This window comes from Rhamphochromis longiceps, linkage group LG17 (genome assembly GCF_057381845.1).
Source record: "Rhamphochromis longiceps isolate RC_006_pf linkage group LG17, R_longiceps_female_GT1.1, whole genome shotgun sequence".
NCBI classification, from domain to species: domain Eukaryota; kingdom Metazoa; phylum Chordata; class Actinopteri; order Cichliformes; family Cichlidae; genus Rhamphochromis; species Rhamphochromis longiceps.
The window spans coordinates 2,845,932-2,867,008 of record NC_140573.1 but is presented as its reverse complement, the minus strand read 5'-3'; the positions used below and the strand labels follow the sequence as shown (position 1 = coordinate 2,867,008).

The window sequence follows — 21,077 nt, the reverse complement described above, 5'->3', positions numbered from 1 at the left end:
TTACACTTTATGAGAAAGGATGACAACAGGGCAACGTGCAATACTTGCAAAGTAGAGATTTCATCAAAGGGAGGAAACACTACGAACATGCAAAAGCATTTGCTCAAAAAACACGCGATTGCGTTCAACGAATGTCGTGTTTTTGATCCGCTCCGGACTAGCGAAGCTCAACCCAGCAGCAGCGGTAGCGTTTCCACGTCCTCTCCCGTTAATACTGCAGGTAACTAATCAATTAGCATTGCACATTATGTTAGCGCGATTTACCTTATTACAAAACCTGCTATTACTGTGCGTTGCATTTAGATAACCATGATGAGAGAGACAGAGTCTGGCTGGCTCAGATGCTGGCAGTTCTCGCTGCAGTCTACCGGTAGCGTCTCCTTTCAGGCCAGGATAGACGAATGTCACCGAGCAGTGTCTAAGTTTGTGGTCAAAGGCTTGCACCCATTTGCCACAGCAGATGCCCCCGATTTCACTTTGGTAAGTGCATGTGTTTAATTGTAGGCAGGACATTACTGGATATTCTTGTGTAATTGCTACAGAATAATTTATGTTAAACTTTGTTATTGCTACAGGAGAATATTTATTTTATTATTTTACATATACATTTTTTTTCCTGGGGACCCTGTGACACCCCATTGAAGAGCCGTAGGCTGGATCTCTTAAGATCTCACTGTTGGGTTTGTAAGGCCATGTTACTCCTAAATTTCTATCTTGTTCAAAGAGAAGATATAAAACACAGTTCTAAGCTAATCGACTTTAGTGTTCTCCTTTTTTTAAAAAACGAATCGATAAGAGAATCGATAAGGAATCGAATCGTTAAACAGAATCGAAAATGGAATCGGAATCGTTAAAATCTTATCAATACCCATCCCTAAATGCAATTAGGCAGAACAGCAATTGTACATCTCACCATCGGTTTTTAAGATGCTGGGGCAACCAGTGGCTTCCACAAACCAGTGCCCACAATTCAAAGTTCATGAGAATGCATATATTTGTTGGAACATGGAATTACACACTAATCAGGGAATATTTAGGTACAGTATTCTATTGTTCTATTAAATAACCTAAATATAGCTTTTAAAGGACATCAAGGACTTTTTCTTTTTTAACTTTCACAATGAAGCTGTCCACGTTATAGCTCAGGATTTCAACATACACACTGATGACGACTTTGACTTAGTGGCTAAAAGTTTTATCAGAACTCTTTCCCTTTTACCCAACTCACACGCTGCACCGTGTTTTTACTTTGGATTTAAATACTCACTGTATTTGTTCTGAGGACATTTTTATTTCTGAGCATCATTATCGTTTTTAAATTATCATGTAGCTCTCTCTCCTGTTTGCCATGTGCCTTAAATCCCTTAAGTGCTGATACATTTTTTGATGGTTTGATTAATTTTTATCCACTTATAACAATGTTGATCAACAAGTCTTTTTACAACAACTCTTTTCCTTGGATAAATGACAATATTTGCAATTTAACACCGTATTGTCAAAAAGCTGAGTATTAGTGGAGATCAACTCATTTACATGTTCATCTTTGTCATTTAAATGATTTTTAAGTTTCTGTTACAATCCAGTTAGAGATGTGCATGTTGTGTTATTCATTGGTATTTATGATGCTGTTACACCTACTCCAACTGTGTCTCAGTTTGTTCAGACTAATTGTGAAAACTTTCCTTCTTTGCTGAAAGAATGTGAGAAATAATATTTCTCCTATGCCATCTTCACTCTGTTCCTTGACCAATTACTTTCTAAAGATCTTTACCTGTTTCTTTACCTGAGTGGTCAAATTATATGTTGTGTGATCACACAAACATATTATTTGTCATACTGTTGGGTTTTCATTATAACACTTTTAGCTGTTTACATGTTGCTATGTTACACATCTTAGATATGGCAGTATAGCCACTGTAGAATAAAATAAAATCTTTGTGTGTTTTGTTTTTATAAAAGAGCTTTTGAAAAAACCACAGTCTACATTATAGGTGCTCGTCTAACTGTTACAGTGTTGTAGGTCATCTGATTGTTGGGGTTTTCTCTGTTTACGCTGTAATACTGTGGGGTCTTTACCTTACAATATAAAATGCATGCATGTTATTGTGATTTGGTGCTATAAAAATGTATTTAAATGAATAGAATTGTTCAAGGCTTCAGGGCTGCCGCAACATGGCCACTGCAAACACAAGGTCTTAATGCTTTTGTTTTAGGGAAATAAGCCCACGAAATGTGACAGTGTGGCAACTACCAAGAGCACATTGCAGTTCCACAGCTCCATCTGTTACTTTCATAGAGCTTATTGAGAAACAGGTCTTCTTTTTGTTTCTTGTGCCATGGAACTTCTTAGTTCTACAGGAGAATGCTTGTACCTTACCTTGAGGTTTAAATCCCTACTTTTTCAACTGTTACATCTCTTTTTTGACCTTTTCTTGATTCAGACTGTGAGGTTCATTCTTTGAGTGGTGCACTATTTGTATGGACTACATATTCTTCAATTATCTTCTTTTTCTGTGATAGTCCCTTTTGACAGATGGCTTGTCTGTCTTTAACACCTCTGTAACATCAGTTGGGCAGAGTTTACATATAGTCTTGTATCCTTTTCCATAGAGTCTGGATGTGGTTGTAATAATCTGCCATCCCTTGTCAAAGGAATAGGAACTTGTTCTGAATACTGAAGAAGGTCCACTAAGTTTCCACGTACCCTTTTCCTTTGAGGTGCATCAAATTTGAACAGCTTTGTTTGACAAAAAGTCACAAAGTGAGGCTTCGTGGTCACTGCACTGTTGGATGAAGTACTCTGACTTAGTGACACTCTTGAAGTTCATTTTGACAGTTGTCAAGTGATTTGTTGCTTCCTGGACTGAGTTCATATCATGTTGAAGTCTTGGAATCAAAAGTTGGGCCAAACTTTTGGCCAACAGGGCACTTACAGAGAAATGTCCTGTGATGCTGCCTCGCTGGATAATAGAAGTGAAGAGTGGTACTAGCGTGATTTTAATTTCTTGAGGCTTCAAGTAGCTGAGATGTCCTTCTTCTTAGCCACATCCAACAGCACCAGATGGGCTATGTTATCCCTCCAGCATGCTCTGGGCCTGCCCCTCTGTCTCTCCCCACACTTTCACACTCCTTTAATGCCACCACATGGAGATGTCCAGAAGGCATCCTTAGTCAGATACCAAAACTACCCCAACCGTGCCCTTTCAACAAATACACGATCAGCAACTCTGCTGTAACGCTATCCTTAACAGTTTGTCCTTGTAAAGGTAATTACTTTTAAACTTTTGCATCTCAGTGTCATAAAGTTTATGGGCTGAAATGTCATCCTCCCCAATTTGGTCAGATACAGTGCTGGGAATATTTTCACACCCCAAGTTATTGAAAATGTATGTAGCTAAATCTAAACGCTACTATTGGACTTGTGCTATTGATTTAACTTAGCACTACAACATTTTTGTTGTCTTGATAACACAAAATGTCTCTATGCAACTATATTAACACATTCAGAAGAACAAAATATCACACAGCTCTCTCTAGACTTCCCCTGTACCCAACTAGACCTCACTAGCACTAGTAAAAGACCTTACTGTGAACTGAGCGTGGTACAAGACTGGTCAATGTTTTTTGACTAGTCTTTTATGACACAAGTACAGGAGTAGAACTTCAACTACTTTTCTTTATACCAGCTATAGAGTGTGTACAATAGACTTCCTCCTACTGTACTAAAATGAACCCAGAAATATTAGACTGGTGATATGAATTTTAACAAACGTTTACCCACCAGTGACAGGTAGCAGAACAATAATGCCATAGCTTCCCCACTTGGTCAGTAATGTTCAGGCTTTAAAGTAATGTCACTGGTATGGCACAGGAGCACCAACTTGAGATGCGATAAGGCATTATGACTTCACGTTTGGGAAGTTGTTGTGATGTTCGTATTTTTTATTTTATAAAGTATAGTAAGCATTCTGTGATAGACCAACACAGGTGGAGGTGTTGTCTCACTGACACATTTTATACTGTGTTCAGTACAAAGTTCTCACATTAATTTCAAATTATTTAACTCAAAATATTCATGAAGTACTCACAATTTTTTTCAAAATAGCCCTAAGATGAAAAGTTTCCTTTCCTGTATCAACGCTTTATGCTCAAGTTGGAAGATGGAGTTTCAATCACTGTTGATTATAGAGAGAGTAAAGCAGGTGATCTTTGGAAAGTATTCACTGCAGGTCACTTGTTCCACATTTTGTGTTTCAGCTTTATTCCAAAATGTATCAAAATTTAATTAATCTTCGATCTCAGAGTTTTGCACGCAGCACTCCATAGTGACAAAGTGAAAAGATTTGTTTTAAATTCTTGTAAAATTATAAAAAAAATAATTGACAAAATATTCAGCCTTTGACACTCAAAACTGAAGTCAGTTATATCCAGTTTCTTTTTTTTTTTGTTTGCCTGTCCCGTTTGGCTCTTTTGCCATCAGAATTATTGTCTAAAGGCGAAGAAAGATGCCCAACGGATTTACTTTACCAAATTGACCATCCCAGCCTTGCTGTAATGGTCTATTTTGTTAGAGTTTGTATTGTTGATTGTCATTTATGCTTAGAAATATTTAACCATATATTCTTAGAGGTGTATAATCAATTGTGTAGTGATAGGTTGTGTGATCTTTAACAGGCTGCAAAGGCTTGGTGTGTATTCCACACTAGAATGCACACCTACATCCTGGGAGCATGGGAAGAGGTCGTACCTTGTTTCATTGTTTTACGGTAGGATTAACGTAGTTGCGTCTGTTCTAGTCTAAGTGCTTTTGTTTATAAATGAACTGCTGGACTTCCTCACGGTGTTATCTAGGATGAGGGGGGGTCTACCCTCTTCCTGACCAAGGATGTTTGTTGTGTGCCTTTGTGCGTATAGGACCCTTTGATCAGCAGTAACACACACCCACACACACACACACACACACACACACACACACACACACACACACACACACACACACACACACATCCACATACACAGGCAAGGTACTCTTTGTGTGTATGTAGACGTCATATGTTAATGAACCTATGCATATTCATGTAACCTCAATAAAAGGGCAGTGGTACGGGAGAACGGACGAGAGCAACTGGGGTCAAGTGATGGAACGGCACTCTGTCCGGTCTCTCCCGTGCACGAGTAACATGAAGAACTTTGCCTACTTGTGTCTTGCTTTGCAGTGTAATTATATTGTCTTCAACGTTCCAGCGGATGGGTTCAAGCTACAAACCTATCACATTTGATTCACCTTTTATTGTTTATTTTATTTTATTTTCACTTGCTAAATACGGGACAGACTTGACTGGGGAAAAGAAAGGGGAGAAAGAAAGAGGGAAAGAAAAACAACGGGGAAGAGGGACGGGGATAAAGCGCAAAAAATTTAAACCAACAAAACAAACAGACAAAAAATACAAATATCAATCACCTGGATCACCTGTTGAGAAAGAAAAAAGAGAAAAACAAGCAGAAGAAAAAAAAAAAGAGCAACATAATAAACAACATCACGATGATCTATGTGAATGTAACAGTAAATACTAAATATTAAACATTATTCTGCAGCACGTAAGATCGACAGTGCACAAGTGTGCTTTGCGGTAGGAGCCAAAAAGGGTGTAGTTTGTGTGTGTGAGCACCCGTGTGTACACCTGTGAGCATGGACGCGCTTGTATTTAAAAGGTTCCTTCCTGTAATGATCTGCTAGAGGTTGTGGGGGGGCACAGCCCCGTCCTCCAGGGCATGAAGCAGGTATGGAGGAGATCAAGACTCCAGACATCCAGAGGCCCTCAGAACACAAGAGACCAAGGAAGACCAACAGAGGGGCAGCCGCGCCACTGTCCCGGAAAGAGCTGAGGAGAGTCCCAGATGAGGGGTCACTCAGCAGCCGCGGAGCAGAAGCCAGGGGGAGTTGCAGTGACGTGCCCGTGAGCTCCGCCGGCAGCCAGCTGTGCCAGGGTGGGGTGCCCCCGGCCCACAGGCCGAAGTGGCTCAAGCAAGCCCCAGGCTAAAGGCCCCGACAAGCAGCCACCAAGGACTGAGCCGGTGTGTACCTGGACGCCCATCCCCGGACACAAAGAACCACCAACGCACCGATGTCTGAGGGTGTCTGCCACTGGCAGGGGAAGTGGTGGTAGGTGGAGATAGGCCTCCAAACCTTGGAGCGCCTGAGATGTCCCCAGAGAGGTGACGTCTGATACCCAACCTGACATATAGACACAGAAATACAGGCACACACAGACACAAACATCCATTCCCACCCTCATGCTCTCATATGCAATTACTCAGCACTCACCCAACGTGGAGACAGACATAAAGAGACGCTGTACACACGATCACACTCCCCAAGCGTACTCTACAAACCGGGTCTAGGTACCCTTGCCCCCGGAGGGGGAAACTGCACTAAGACCCAGGTAGTGTTACCCTTTTCCCTGCGGTGGGGAGAAGCAGACCGCCCTGGCTCGGCAGCAGCAGGGAGGCCCCACATTCCAGACCCCAATCGGACGGCCAACTTCTCCTCCCAGATTCCCCGCTCCAGCAGGCCGCAGAGAATGGGGGTGAGAGAAGACTCCAAACCTCCCTCGCCCGCTCATATGTAGTGTTGATACATGTGTGTTCTAAGGTGCATTTAAAACCCAGGAGGGCATGGAGCTACCTGCCAGAGAGCAGCAGGTAAGCGCATAGCCCCTCCTGCTAGCCCTCAATGTCTACGTGTATTTAAAATTGGGAGGTGGGCAACGACGTCAGGGGTGAGGTTGTACACCCTGATGGTCTTTTGGAAACCGTGTAGCGTTCCCACCCCCAAGATCCTATATGTCTGTGTAATGAGAGTGTGAGTAATGTGAATGTCTAAGTTGTGGGATAAAATTGAGGCACAGGCAGCCAGAAGGGGACGGGGGGGGGGGGGATAGCCTCCTCTGCACCCTGGTGACATACCCCTACTCCAAGGCCCTGCATGTGTGGGTGATTGTGGTGGAGCGGGGAGAGGGAGGCAGCTGGAGATGGGGAGGGAAGGAAGGGAGGGGCAAGTGACCCCTCCCTGGGGCCAGCTCCCCCGCTGACCCCAGTAGGCAACCCCATACTCTGCAACCCCTCTGCAAAGGGGGGCCCAGGCCCATCTGGACCGTGGCCTAGTGCAGCAGTGCCGCCCGGACCCACAGAGCCCGGGACAGCCCACCCAACCCCACCACAGAGAAAACTGCATGCACCCCGTCATCCACTCATCTTCCAGACTACACAAGACAATAGACGCCCAGGCTGAGATCTTCCTCCACCTCTCTTATATCTCCCCCACCTGCAGAGTGAGTTCCTGGAGAAAGGAGACCTCCTGCAAAGATGTAACAGCCTCCCCCACCAGTTGAAGAGCCCCCCAGGTGGCTCGATGCACCGGCGGCACCCTGCGCCAGGGCCAGGCCCCCATGCACCCACCCACCCACAACCCCGGCAACACACCAACTGGGACCCAAGCCCCCAAGTACCAGTCAGGGCCCCAGCCCAGAGACGGAGCACCCCCAGAACCTCACGCCATCCCGGACCCACCCAGGGGCAGCCAGGCTACCAGGTCAGTAACCCACGTCCGTCAGCACAGACCCTCCCCTAGCCCCGCTGCACGCAGCCGCGAGGAAACCATCACCTAAGAGCCAACAGAGCCCTTAATAGGACATGACCTCAACCCCGGGTTGAGCCCTCCAAGGAAGATGCTCCTGGGGAACCCCCCGACACCCCAAGCCTGTCCCTACCCCCACACCAATCACAACAGTGAAGGCGGGACCAAACTATGACCCCCCACCCCCACTAGGTGATGGAGCTGATCAAAGGAGCCCAGAGCAATTGATCTGATGTGGTGGCAGAGGCTGTATCAAGACTAATGTAATCTAATAGATAATTTCTATATTGGTTAGAATTAAGATTATTTTTATTTTTCCAGTTCATGAGGACTGTTTTCTTGGCTATGCATAGGGCAGTGAAAACCATATGGGCGATATTCTTTTCTGAAGTGACATTATCTAAGCTGCCCAACAAACACACTAAGGGGGAAGTTGGAATGTTACATTTCAGACACTTCGATAAGTCTTCACATATCTCGCACCAAAACTTCTGCACTGGTGGACAGAACCAAAGAGCGTGGATATAATTGTCCGGTGAATTGGTTTGGCAGTGTGAGCAGTTGTTGGTAGACGTAAAGCTCTTGAACATCCGATGACCTGTATAGTGCACTCTATGTAATATTTTGTATTGAATTAATTGAAGACTGGGATTTCTAATTAGATGAAAGGTTTTTAAGCAAATCTGAGACCAGAAGTTTTGGTCTAAGTTAACTGATAGATCCGCTTCCCATTTTGCAATAGGAAGTGATATTGATTCATCTGTTTTAGAAAGCATTCTGTATATTTTGGAGAGTAATTTTGGGGTTTTAAGAGTAAGAAATTGAACCACACTTGGTGGTGTTTGTAGTTCAACTTGACCCGGTTTAAATTTCTTTTTTACTATGGATTTAATTTGTTGATATTCTAAAAATCTTTTCTTGTTGATCCCATATTGTGTAACTAGTCTGTCAAATGAAATAAATTCTGTTCCTTCTAGTATATGTTCTAAATATTTGATTCCTTGACCACTCCAATCTGAAAAGTTTATCATATTATTGTTTTGTAATATGTCAGGGTTGTTCCAGATAGGTGTACGTTTGCATGGGATTAATGAAGACGCCGTCAATTTTAGAAACTCCCACCATGCTGTCAGAGAAGAGCTGATGTTGATGCTTTTAAAGCATTCATGTCGTTGGATGTTTGAGCTGATAAATGGTAGGTCTGAGATCTCTAGATTATTGCAAAGTGCTTGTTCTACATCTAGCCAAGGTTCATCTAAGAAGGTATGTTTTAGCCATCCTGAGATAAACTGAAGCTTGTTGGCTAAGAAGTAGTGCTGAAAGTTAGGTAGATCTAATCCTCCTTTATTCCTGGTCTGTCATGGTCCTGGGCCATGTGGGCCCAGTATTCTTAGTTCCTTGTATTTTTGTATTTCGTTCCTTATTTAGGCCATGTTTCCTGAGTTGCCCTGTTGTGTTGTTCTTTAAGTGTTTTCCCTTCGTGACTCTTACCCCCTGTGTGCCCCTCTGTGTATTTATGAGCCCTCGTCTCTCTTTGTGTTTTATTCTATGTTTTCCCCAGCCCGTTATGTCTGTGTTCTCCCCGTGCTCTCTCTCCTCCTGTCTGAACCTCTGTACTTCCTGTTTTACTTTGCCCGTCTCCCGTTAGTGTTGTGTTCACTCCTGCCGTGTCTTGTTATGATTATCAGTGTCACCTGTGTTCCCCGTGTGCTCCCACTTCCCTCGTTAACCCTCTGTGTATTTATGTCTGCGTCTCCCTCAGTTCTGGGTCGCGTTCTCCCTCATGCTGCGTGGATTTCCCTGTGTCTCTCTGCGAGTGTTAGTTATTGTTCCCGGTTTAAGTTTTGTATTTCTTGTAATCTGCCTTCCAGCAATAAAGCTGTGATTTTGAGTTTATCCCCTGAGTCCGTGAGTTTGCATTTTGGGTCCTCATCCTGCCTGCCACACAGCGACCATGACATGGTCATTTGTAGTGTTTTTAAGCTTATACGTGGGGGTTTATTTTTCCAAAGGAATTTGGACATATATGAATCTAGAGATCTGAACCAATCTTGTGACGGTTTAGTTGGGATCATTGAGAATAAATAATTTATTTTTGGTAAGACCATCATTTTTATAGTGGCAACCCTTCCCATGAGTGATATGGGTAGACATTTCCATCTAGCCAGATCGGGTGAATCTCAGTGTCTGAAATGTCGTTCAGCAGTGAGCTGCTGACCAAAAAATAATCCAGACGAGAGTAGGAGTGATGAACATGTGAGAAAAAAGTATATTCCTTACTGTTGGGGTGAAGGGAGCGCCATGCATCGCATAGGCCAAAGTCCCTCAAGGTTGAGGTCGCCTCCAATAACAAGTGTGCCATCTAAGTGTTCAGAGAGTGCACTGAAAAAACCGTGAAAGAATGAGGGATCATCAACATTTGGACCATATACACTTACAATACATAGCTTTTTATCAAGTACAGATAGTTTAATGATTAAGAATCTACCCTCTGGATCTATAACTGTATCGAGTTCTGTGAAATTAATATTTTTATGTATTAAAATTGCTACTCCCCTTTGTCTAGAATTATAACAAGCTGAGAACACATTAGGAAACTCAGGTGTTTTAAGTTCATTCGAACCTCTAAGAGGTCTGTGGGTCTCTTGTAAAAGGACAACATCTGCCTGTAGTTTTTTGAGTTGGTTAAATATTTTAACATCTTTTCTCTGGAGCCAGCTCCATTTATATTCCATGTAACAAACCTTAGTGCGCCCATCGATGACTGTGTATAACTAGGGGTGTACGCTGTGTGTGTCGCTTAGACAGGTGGAGAGAATACATCACTTGTTCGTAGATAAAGAGAGGGAGAGAAAGAAAAAATGTGTGGCGAGATGCTCCCTGAGTCTGACTACGTGTTTCAGCTTTATTTCAAAATGTATCAAAATTAAATTAATCTTCAATCTCAGAGTTTTGCACACATCACTCCATAGTGCCAAAGTGAAAAGATTTGTTTTAAATTCTTGTAAAATTATAAAAAAAATTAATTTACCAAATATTCAGCCTTTGACACTCAAAACTGAAGTCAGTTATATCCAGTTTCTGCTGATCATCTCTCAGATGTTTCAACAACTTTACTGGAGACCACTTGTGGTAAATTCAGTTGATTGGACGTGATTTGGAAAGCCACACACCGGTCTATATAAGGTTTGTATGAAGGCTCAGCTCTGGGGTTTTCCAAAAGACACCTGAAGGACTCTCAGACCCTGAGAAAACAAAATTGTCCGGTCTGATGAAACAAGAATTGAAATCTTTGGCCTGAATGCCAAGCATCATGTCTGAAGGGAACCTTGCATTGTTCATCATCCCTACACTGAAGCATGGTAACGTTAGTGGTCTTGCTGTGGGGATGTTTTTCGCAGAAGGTACTGGGAGAATATTTAGAGTTGAGGGAAAGATAAAATGCTGCAATGTACAGAGACATCTTTGATGATAACCTGTTCCAGAGCACTCTGGAGCTCAAACTGGGGCGAAGGTTCATCTTCTAACAGGACAGCAAACCTAGCCACACAGGCAAAATAATGAAGAAGGGGCTTCAGGACAACTCTATATATTTTGAGGTGAAAATGAATTTAATCCATTTTGGAATAAGATTGTAATGTGACAGCTCTGTGAATACCGCTGTAGTTTCTTTTCTTGTTGTTATGCTTCAAGTAACCATGTCCTAGCTTTAGATTTGTGCTGAAGAGAGAACATTAGGTGATATTAGTCTTCAGCACCACCTCACTTCTTTAATCAAAGAAGTGAGAATGCCGAATGCTTTCCACCTAGGCTCTGTATATTTTTGTCTTTTCTTCCTCTTCTTTTTTTAATGCTACAAATATTAGAGAGGGCTCTGAGTGGACACTAGTGATGTGCGATACCACTGATTTCCTTTCCGATCCGATACCAAGTAAAATTCAGGGTGGTATCGACTAGGGCTGCACGATTTTGCATAAAATGAGAATCACGATTTTTTTGCTTAGAATTGAGATCACGATTCTCTCACGATTTTCTTTTCCAATATAAATATTTCTTGCACTTATTAACTGCACATCAACTTCGTAACAGTTGAGACTGAACATAAAAACAATAAATAAATATAAAAACAATACATGTCTCACATGTTGTCGTTGCTGCAAAATGTTGTACTGCTTGTAATTCCGTTGCTCAACACTGCGTGTATAAAGCAGGTAGTGCAGCATTTTTTAAATAGTTGCGGGACGGCACTGTGCAGCGTTTGTCTAGGGTGTTGATCATTTTCCTAAATCCCTCATTTTGAACAGTGTTGATGGAGCCATATCTTTGGTCAGGTGATAAGTGATAGCCTCCGTAATTGCTTTGTGCCTGTGGGAGTTCGACGGGTATGGGGAAGCGCTGTATAAGGTTCCCGGTGGTTGACGGGGACGGATTTTCTCCTGTCACTTTCTTGGCCTTTACAGCTTCGTCATGTCTCACGTGCTCTCTGTTGTTTTTTCCCTGCCAGCTAGTGATGTGCGGATCGATCCTGAAATATCGATTCCTCCGATAACAATCATTTATGTTCTAGAATCGATTCTCACATTAAAATATCGATATTTTAGTAATTTAGGGTAAATTTGTAGTTTATCATTAACAGGAACACAGTGGAAAGAAACTATAACAATCGGATTGTCAACATTCAAAGGAACTACTTCCTCTTCTGCCTTTCATAGTCATGTGCGAAATACAGCTGTATAAATGTGTCGCAGCCCCTTGGCATGCGCACTCACAACAATGGCTGAGCGTAATTGGAGTCATGTGCGGACTTATTTTACCTCCAGAAACAGCTGAGACGTGGTTTGTGATACGTGTGGCAAAAAAGTGCTCCAAGAGTGAGGTGTTGTGGCCACACTAGGGAGACATTCAAAAGGGCTTTTGGGGGGGGGGGGGGTGTTAAATACATTTTGCAGTGTTTATTTATCGGATAAAATACGTTAAATGTCACCGTTATTATTGGCCGGCCCGGAAACAGCGGGGGTGTCCAAATTCAGAGGCTGCTTCCACCTGAGGACGCGGCCTTCGCGGTCTAAAGAAAGCCGGGTAGTACGTCACGAGCTCCCTCGGTGGAGTGAAACTCTGCCGTCTGCTCCTTGCTATCTAAAATATAACCGGGCGCTGACGTAAACTCTTCTGTTTAATCATTTTCTGTTTGACGTTCATTCAGCTGTGTGAAAACCCTGAAGGAACCCTCCCGAGGGATTAATAAAGTTTAATTTAATTTAATTTAATTTAATCTAATCTAATAATTTAACAGCTAAGCCAATTTACTCACGAACAAATAAAACACTGAAAAAGCCAAACAATAACATTTTTAAGTTATCAAAGTGAGTTATATATCATGTTTAACCCGAGTAGCGAAAGACCGCGGGGGTTTGAAGACGATGCGTCGGCTCAGATGTTTGAAGTTTACACATTCTCACCAGAAAATATGTCAAAAGTTTTTTTGCGACCCAGAAAGAGAAATAAGAGTGATATTAAAACTAAGTCGCTGGAAAAGTCATTGGAAACTGGAATTGGCTGGGCCGCGCTATGAATTCTGCAACATGGTTTTTCAATTTTGTTGTCCGGTTGGAAAATCGGGAGAAATTCGGGATTTTCTGGAGGGGCACTGAAATTCGGTATTCTCCCGGAAAAATCGGGAGGGTTGGCATGTATGGTTGTAGCAACATCACTAACCTTGTCAAACACCTCAGAGTAAATCATATCACAGAATATGACGAGCGTATGTTGAGGCGAACTGAAGAGGAGGAGAGGGACGGGTGCTGCTAGGGCGAGACAGACGTCTCTCACAGAGTCCTTTAGTGCTGCAGGCAGGCAAGGTGTTCAAATAGCGCACAGTTAATAGCACATTAATAGCACACGATTAATTGTGCAGCCCTAGTATTGACGATACTGATTCGATACCGATACTTTGTACAAAAGCTTTATGTTTCATTGTATTTCATAATACAATATATAATTGCACTATGTAATTGTAATAATAATATAATAATATAGCTTCATAATGATTACAGGACATCAGACTACTTGTTCTTATTGCTTAATAATGCAGAATAATCATATAGAAATAAAAAACCTGAAGTTGTGCGCTATTTGAACACCTTGCCTGCCTGCAGTACTAAAGGACTCCGTGAGAGACTCTCACCCTAGCAGCACCTGTCCCTCTCCTCCTCTTCAGTTCGCCTCAACATAAGCTCGTCATTTTCCGTGATATGATTTACTCTGAAGTGTTTGACGAGGTTAGTGGTGTTGGCGCATCTTGGCTGCTTACGGAGGTAAAATACGTCCACACATGACTCCGTTTAGGCTCAGCCATTGTTGTGAGTGCGCACGCCAGGGGCAGTGTTGCCAACTTAGCGACTTTGTTGCTATATTTAGCGAGCTTTCAGAGCCCCTTAGCGACTTTTTTTTCTAACAAGCAACTATCGACAAATCTGGTGACTTTGTCTGGTGTTATTGGAGACTTATTAACTTTTTGACGTGAAAGCACGTATTGCTCTTCTCAACAAGCAGCGGGTGCTGCCGTGGGCACCTCGCCCATGCCAAAGCGCTCACGGGCGGAGGATACTCTTCCCCCAGCTGCTGTCAGGGAAGAAGATGTTCCCACCTATGCTTCCAAACTGCAAATGAATCGCGCATGAGCGAAGCCTCTGCTCCCGCACTGACTGTAACGCAGTCAGTTCTTCTTTTACTGTTATGCTGTTTTGTGGCTCACAAGGTTTAAAACTACTTAAACACACACACAGACAAACTAACTCCCCCAGAGTGCCTATTTCGGGTCACTTTTGCCGGTCCAAGCTCAGATAAAGGAGCAGGGTTGGATTTGTGACATAAAAAACCCCAAAAATCGCTAAAAGAAATTTAATTTGTAATTCTAAATAAATTCTAAATGCATTTAGGACGTTTTTTTTAATCACTTTATGTCTCTTCTTTTTTTCTGTCCTACAACGTGGGTTACAATTACATTAGCATGACCAATTATGCAAATTAGGCAATGACATCATTTAGAGACTTGTAGAGACTTTTAGGATAACCAAGAGCGATTTTCCTTACTGAGGAGTTGGCAACACTGGCCAGGGGCTGCGACACATTTATACAGTTGTATTTCGCATATGACTATGAAAGGCGTAAGACGAAGTAGTTTCTTCCAATTTAGACGATCCGAATGATATAGTTTCTTTCCACTGTGTTCCTGTTAATGACAAACTACAAATTTACCCCAAAGTACTAAAATATCGATATTTTAATATGAGAATCGATTCTAGAACATAAATTACTGGTATCGGAAGAATCGATATTTCAATATTGATCCGCACACCACTAGTGGACACAATAAGAAAGGGACTAAAGAAAGCAGTTTCTGTCTAGACTGAGCCCTCTGTGGTCACAGAGCTTCTACAGCAGATCCAGGAGGCCACCTCTGGTCACTTGTTTAAAATCACTGAAGACATAAAGATATTCAAAGATATGTGAGAGATGTCATTTCAGAGATAAAAGACAAAAAACTGTTAACTATAGCTTATATTATCCAGTACATTATAATTCAGCAAATTCAAAGAAGAGAAGCTTTCCAACAACTCTTCCTGCACTTTCAAGCTGAAACATCACAGCCTGCCATCAAATGAGCTTCCAAATGTGAGGCTAAATCTCAGTTTTGGTACATTTGCCAGTTCTGTTCTTTTTAAACTATGTTTTCTTTAATTATTCTAATCACATTTTAATTTGTCTTTGCTGATAATTATAGACTGCACGAGAAAGTTAGTCATCCATAAAGCCAATTTACATGCTGTGTGTAACTCTTGGGGGATTAGTCCCCACAATGTGCATGATTATATTTGCGTGTGTGTTTGAGTATGTGTGGACTCAAATGGCTGAGAATGAGCAGATAAAAGTAAAGAATCAGGTCAGGATCACTGAGCAGGTAGTTCCACACTACAGTAATGCTGGGGTCCAGGCTCTGGGGAGGCCAGTTCATGACTGATAATGTTCCATTGTATGTGTGTGTCTGTGTGTGTGAAGCTGAGATGTTCTCAAGATGGTGATGCATGATGGATCTGACTGTACTTTCCCGCATTCAACTTTGATCAGATCACCAACAGTACTGGCTGGAATGCAGCCAAAAACCATGACAGGGGCTGCAGTTCGGGGATGGTCATGTTCTCTCTCCTGTTCCTCATCACTGCCTGCTTTCAGCTGCATGAGACACTCTTGGAGAAAATATTTCCGGGATCTCTGCTCTTGATCCTAAATTGTGGCTCTCACACTCACTAATCCTCACCCTACGTCTTCCTATTGCTTGTAAAGCAAGGGTGGTGGTCTCTAGGTGGAGGCCTTTGTGCACGGTATGGAGTTTTGGGGTGTTTTTCTTCTTGATATCAGTGGCATCTATGTCCTCCTGTGCCCAGCTTATTATTCCACCTGCCTATCTAATAGGGCATTTGTATTGATGACTAAGGTCTTATTCCTCCCACATAACAGACAGGTGTGGCACAGATCCGGCATCGAGCTGGCACTTCTGACTGACTGGTGTCATAGCAGGATGTATGTCGCCCAGATGTGGGCCAAGTCTATTGCACTATTTATGTTCCTATTTTAGTTAGAAGACCCAAATGCCATGTTGCAATACTATACAGCTATGGTAGCCAATGTTTCAAATGCAGGTTTGTGAGTGTACACTTTATCCAAAACCTAGTGACGGTTTACACATGTTTGCTGGGTGGCTGTAGCTCAGCAGGTAGAGCATATCACCTACTTATTGGAAGGTTAGTGATTCGATCCCTGGCTCCTACAGTCTGCATATCAGGAGTTTCAAGAATGTAGTTAGGAAGCACTCAGTTTAGAGAAAGTGTGTGATTGGCTGAATGTGCCATGTTGTTGTATAGAGCACTTTGAGTAATCTGGAACAGTAAAAAAGTGCTATATAAGAATCAGTCCATTCACTGTCTGAGTAGTGTTTCGTCATGTTAATTTTGCACTATTATGTTCCTGCACATGTTGTTCTTACATGGCTTGATAAAGGCACACATTAAGCTGACATCTGGGGCCAGAGCTGAAACTGTTCTGGGCCAGCACAGGGCCAGCAGTGTGTCTGCAACTGGACTTGTGCTGGCCAATGTGTGGGCCACCTCTGGCAAACCTGATCTGGGTCACCAAAGGGCCGTCATTCTTTGCGGTATGTGGGCCATGTGTAAGCACATTGTGTGGGCCATACCAATTTTGCTAGGTGGGCTACTGCTGAGCTGGCTTATGAACACCTCTTTTACCTCCTGAAGGGGTTCGGCCATGGCTAACATTAATGGATCTTTATCATGGTTGTTGCTTAAAAAATTGCCTAATCTTGAAAGTAGAGATAGTGTCTGTCTCCGAATCCAAACTGGAAGCTGGTTCCACAGAAGAGGGGCCTGAAAACTGAAGGCTCTGCCTCCCATTCTACTTTTAAATACTCTAGGAACAACAAGTAGGCCTGCAGAGCGAGAGCGAAGTGCTCTAATAGGCTGATATGGTACTACAAGGTCATTAAGATAAGATGGGGCCTGATTATTTAAGACCTTGTATGTGAGGAGCAGGATTTTGAATCCTGGATTTAACAGGAAGCCAAAGCAGGAGAAATCTGCTCTCTCTTTCTAGTCCCTGTCAGTACTCTTGCTGCAGCATTTTGGATTAGCTGAAGGCTTTTCAGTGAGTTTTTAGGACTTCCTGATAATAATGAATTACAGTCGTCCAGCCTGGAAGTAATAAATGCATGAACTAGTTTTTCAGCGTCATTCTGAGACAGCTTGTACATACGTGTTTAATATTCACACTGAAGGATATATCCTGGTCAAAAATGACTCTGATATTCTTCACAGTGTTACTGGAGGCCAAGCCAAGAGAGTGCCATCCAGAGTAAGAATCTGGTTAGATTTTTAGGGTAGAGTACAGTCACGTCAGTTTAATCTGAATTTACAAGCAGAAAATTGGAGATCATCCAGGTCTTTATGTCTTTAAGACATTCCTGCAGTTTAACTAAATACAACATACAATGTGACGTCATCCATGTATAAAGGGGTGGCTGATCGTCCCTCCACTCCTCAATCTCTCTATATATCTACTCTGTGGGATAAGCAGGCATAGGGGTTCGAGGGCTATGTAAAACAACAGTGAGGGACAGTGCATCACTTGTGTTTATTTCACAGTTGTGACATACAGTTATTTTGGAGTTGGCCTCCAGTGTTGTGTTCCACAGTCCCACTGAGCACACTACTAGCCTTGTACAGTGTGAAGCCCTCCAGTGTCTATGTGTGGGTCAGTCATGGATTACATTTTTTTTTCAAGCACAGTATGGCTCTGTAAAGTTAATATAAACTCTTGAGTGGGTGGAAATTTCCCACAGGCAAAGATACATCTGTGAGAGTTTTAATTTTCAGCCTAAAACAAGATACCACACCAACCCCAAGGCTTTATTCAGAACACTCCAAATCCTGAAGCTGCAGCTTAAAGGAAAAACACAAAAGCCATAATGATAAGCTCAGAAAGAATGAGAGTTTCTGCTAAGTTGCACAATGAGTCAGTTGTACTTGAAAACCCAGCCATGCCTAATGCCTCTACAGTCATCTATAGATGGGGATAAATATAGTAGACTGAGAAAATTTGTTATGTACTCACAAAACTAAGATGATTTAATTCTTGTGGTCTCAATTCAAATTTCTTAGATATTTGTGTTTGAAATGAGAGATTTCAGATTTCCCGAACATGTGCTTGGTTTGGTAGTAGTGCTTTGTGGCAGCACTCTAAATCTTTGCTGGAGGGTTGGACCACCTTTGTGCAAAGAACGTGTAACGGTGATCACGCAGAACAACTTTGTGCTGAGATGACTCTTGGTGTGACGCTTCCCGCTAAGGGCTTGTAAGCCAAATGTGAGTCGCTAGACAGCCTCATTGCAGGAATAAAGAGTTTAGGTTTTTACATTCATTTGTACCACATCTCTACACAGAAGCTTTTCCAGACTACAAGAACTCATTTGAAAGTTAGTTTTCCAGACATGGATTAAGCACTTAGTTCATGTCTGGGAAAAGGACTTTAATTTAAACCCTAAAAGCAGTTTTTGTTTTTGCAGGAAATTTCATAATTCATTTCAAATATGCTCTTGAATGATTTTATATACTTAGAGTTTCACAGGGTTTGTGTTGTGGAAAAGGCATTTGCTGAAAAGCTCTGTATAAGAATAAATAAACTGACAACCTGAATCTGAATTTGCAATGTCCATTTTCACTGATTTAATTTCATTATTAAGCAGATTTAATTTAAGGTGCTTTATTTTGTCATCAGCTGTATCAATTGGAATTGTTATTGAAATAGTACATGAATTAGATTAACCCTTTAATGACACTTCTTCACTTTGGTTTCATAGCCTCTCTGCTAACCTCCTTTCATTTGTTTCCCAGTCTGCCTTCCTGTACTGCTCCAGGTGTCCTGCCTCAGTGGGATGGCTGGGAACAAAAGGCCTGCAGGGCATTGAGAGGAGACTGCACGTAGCAGATCTGGAAGGAGATGAAGAGGAAGTATGCAGTGGTACATCCTTGGTAGTGGGTCATACCCTATGACACACTGAGGTATTCCTTTTAAATGTTGTGTGCTACGGTACGCGGTACTGACACTGACTGTAATGTCATGATCCTCCTGTCTCTCAATACTGGCATCACTCATGAGCAGTTTAAATACCTGGGAGGTTTGGCACTGTCAACAGTTTCATATTACAACTTCATTTGCAACTTCTGCTTGAATGAAAAACAAGCATAGCTACAAGATTAAGTAACAAAACCCCAAAACAACTTCCTCCTACAATTATAGGAGGAACTGTCACCAAGTGCTTGCTAAAAGAGGGTCGTTTGATTGTTGGGGTTTTCTCTGTATTATTGTAGGGTCTTTACCTTAAAATATAAAACGACTTGAGGTGACTGCTGTTGTGATGTGGAGCTATATAAATACAAATTGAATTGAACTAAAAATGTGTATGTCCTAAATTCTCTAAAATAGGCCAAAACACAAATCATATTGAATTGTGGCTTTCAGAATTTGGAAAATATTTTAATTCTACTAATTTAGGTTCAAATTATATACAAATAAATGTAATTATGTTTATGAAAACAAATAACTTTGTTGCCAGTTTATTATAATTTTTAAATTCTAGGTTAATCTTGGGAATTTAAGACCTCTGAAGACAAAAATTTCTACACTTACTGAATAATCTAAATCTGCTAGCTTAGAAGAACGTTTAAAACTATAAATACATTTGAAAAATAACAACAAAACAAAACAAAACAACAACTATGACTGAAAGACCTAAGGAAGAGTTCACCCTGCCTGCAATAGGATTACTGGAGCCCCGCCCTGGAGCTAGGCCTGGGGGGGATGCCCAATGGCGAGCGCCTAGTGGCCGGGCCTTAGTCCATTGGGCCTGGCTGGGCACAGCTCAAAAAAGGGACATGGACACACACCCCTGTAAGCCCACCCCTCACAGGATATACCGTAAAGGTCAGGTGCAATGTGTACTGAATGGCGGCCAGGGCGGAGCATGGTAAAGGCCCCAGTTCAAGAAATCTTCAACTCCCACTCCTCCAACTACAGGGCGATCACACTCCTCGGACGACCAGGGAAAGTCTATGCCAGGGTGTTGGAAAGGAGAGCCCATCTTTTAGTCAAACCTCGGATACAGGAAGAAAGATGCCATTTTAGTCCCAGTTGCAGAACACTGGAGGAGCTCTTTACCCTCTTGAGGATACTAAGAGGGTGCGTGGGAGTTTGCCCAATCAGTCTTTTGTGGACTTGGAGAAGACATTTGACAGTGTCCCTCTGGGGTGCTTTGGGAGTATGGGGTGTCTGGCCTGTTGCTACAGGAGAAATAGTTTGTTGCTTTATAAGAAAGCTCTCTGTAAAGCCAGAACATCTTACTATTCATCACTGATTGAAGAAAATAAGAACAACCCCAGGTTTCTCTTCAGCTCTGTAGCCAGGCTGACAAACAGTCAGAGCTCTGTTGAGCCAACCATCCCTTTAACGTTAACTAGTAATGACTTCATGAACTTCTTCACAAATAAAATTTTTATCATTAGAGAAAAAATTACCAATAATCATCCCACAGATGTAATATTATCTACAGCTACTCTTAGTATCATTGATGTTAAGTTAGACTCTTTTTCTCTAATTGATCTTTCTGAGTTAACTTCAATAATTACTTCCTCCAAACCATCAACGTGTCTTTTAGACCCCATTCCTACAAAACTGCTCAAAGAAGTCCTGCCATTAATTAATGCTTCAATCTGTGAAGTGGACTCATCTCTGTGCTTGTCCTGCTAGACCTCAGCGTTTGATACTGTCGACCATAATATCCTATTAGAGCGGTTAGAACATGCTGTAGGTATTA

The 21,077-nt window shown here is 42.1% G+C and overlaps 1 long non-coding RNA gene and 1 pseudogene across 1 annotated transcript; both read left to right on the top strand.

The window, feature by feature from the left end:
- LOC146649069 (uncharacterized) overlaps positions 1-21,077 on the top strand; it is a 75,981-nt pseudogene that overhangs the window by 25,035 nt on the left and 29,869 nt on the right.
- On the top strand, positions 82-480 carry LOC146649070 (uncharacterized). Its single transcript, XR_014908064.1, has 2 exons — positions 82-220; positions 304-480. It is a non-coding gene; the product is annotated as an uncharacterized LOC146649070 (long non-coding RNA).